General features: G+C 50.4%; 1 pseudogene; it reads left to right on the top strand.

Moving 5' to 3' along the window:
• The first annotated feature begins 230 nt into the window (after positions 1–230).
• LOC135880600 (enoyl-CoA hydratase, mitochondrial-like) lies at positions 231–1,120 on the top strand (annotated as a pseudogene).
• The last annotated feature ends 942 nt before the right edge of the window (positions 1,121–2,062 follow it).

The raw sequence follows: 2,062 nt of genomic DNA, 5'->3' as shown, positions 1-2,062 counted from the left end.
TCAGAGTTAGGGACAACAGCCTGCTTCCTGCTCCTGGCTCAGCTTCTCCCAACTCACACAGGGCACATGGCCCCCTGCAAAGCAGCTGCCCTGACTGCTCCCCCTCACGGAGTCTGACCCCAGCAACAGGGAACCTATTGGAGCAGACCCAAAACTACCACATCCAATTCCAGAAGCTTCTGGATGTGGAGTGCTTAATCTGCCTAGCAACAGTGACCCAGAGCCCATGGCTCAGCTCCACCATGGCTGTCCCACTCCACGCACTGCTCCGCCCGGCCCGGGCTCCAGCCCGCCTGCTGCTGCGAGCCCCGGCTTAGCTCTGCTCGGCAGGCACTCAGTTCCAATACCTCGTGGTGGAGAAGCAGGGGGCGAAGCGTGATCCAGCTGAACCACCCCAAGGCCTTGAATGCCCTCTGCGATGGCCTGATGAACGAGATGAACCAGGCCCTGGACTCCTTCGAGAAGGACCCACACGTGGGAGCCATCGTCATCACCGGCAGTGAGAAAGCCTTCGCAGCTGGAGCAGATATAAAGGAGATGCAGACCAGAACCTTCCAGGAATGTTACGGTGGCAATTTTCTTGCACACTGGAACACAGTTTCTCTGGTCAGGAAGCCGGTCATAGCAGCTGTGAATGGATATGCTCTAGGCGGTGGCTGTGAGCTGGCCATGATGTGTGATGTGATATCTATGCTGGCGAGAAAGCGCAGTTTGGGCAACCTGAAATCTTGTTGGGAACCATTCTAGGAGATGGCAGGACTCAGAGACTCATGAGAGCAGTGGGCAAGTCCCTGGCGATGGAAATGGTCCTCGCAGGAGACAGGATCTCTGCTCAGGAAGCCAAAAGAGCAGGCCTGGTCAGCAAAATCTACCCCATGAAGAAACTGCTAGAAGAAGCCATCAGCTGTGGGGAGAAGATTGCAGGGAATACTAAGCTTGTAACAGCAATGGCCAAGGAAGCGGTCAATGCAGCCTTCGAGATGACGCTGACCGAGGGGGATAAAATGGAGAAGAGGCTCTCCCGCGCCACCTTTGCTACGGATGACCAGAAGGAAGGGATGGCAGCCTTTGTGGAGAAGAGAAAGGCAAACTTCACAGACCACTGAATGCCAGCGTGCCTTGCCCTTTTGGAGGTACTGAGACGGAGCCCCTGCCTTGATCCCCTTGCAGTGTGGGACTGACAAATAACCATTGCAGCAGGTTGCACCCGGCAGTAACCAATATGGGTGCCAAATCCTGTGCCACTGTCCTGGGAGGAAAGGTCCTTTGATTCACAAACACTACATTGCATGGGGTGTTGGGGAAGGAGCTGCTGTAGGCTAGCCTAACTGTTTGGGCCCTTCCACATAATGAGGTGATGGGGAGTAGGGGACACATCTGATCTGAATCTCAAATGACCCAATGCTTTTGTCCACAATAAGAAAATCGGAAATGGAAGGGAAGAAAAATGACCCAGACACAACTCACTCCTACCTCCCCCAATGGGTCTCTTAAAGAGACATCTCCCTATTAGGTACATGAGTTACATACACATACAGTACGTAGGCCCACTGCTGTAAAACAGCTTGTTTTCCTGCTTTTGTGCTGGCTTTTAGGCCAGTATAAAAACACTGTATGACCATACAACATCACAGTCGGAGGCGTAGCCACTTAACCCATTAGTGTACCCAAGGATTGAGTACTAGCTAGTTAGCTCGGATATAAAGCACAGTTCAGAAGTCCAGTTCTTCTGTTGCTTACATTGATATACATCATGAGTAGCTCCAATTAATGCAAGAAAGAAGAGACTCAGGCCAAAAAAACCTAACCTCTTCTCTGCTACTGCCGTGAGCTAAACTAAGACCACTAGAAGGAGTCTAAGTAGTTGACATCTATACATTAACAAAAAATTTGTGCCTAAAAGCCATTTCCAGATAGTTAATATAAGGGCTCTGAATGTGAGGAGTTCAGGATCTGAGATGGAAAATACCTTCCTACCCAATGGTACAGCTTTACTACTCTTTCTAACCTATTATTAATTCCTCTGAGGCCATATCCTGAAATGTTATCATCATAGATTCTA

Source organism: Emys orbicularis, chromosome 6, assembly GCF_028017835.1.
Source record: "Emys orbicularis isolate rEmyOrb1 chromosome 6, rEmyOrb1.hap1, whole genome shotgun sequence".
Classification (NCBI taxonomy): Eukaryota; Metazoa; Chordata; order Testudines; family Emydidae; genus Emys; species Emys orbicularis.
Note: the sequence above shows the minus strand (reverse complement) of the source record. Positions and strands in the feature narration are given on the sequence as shown.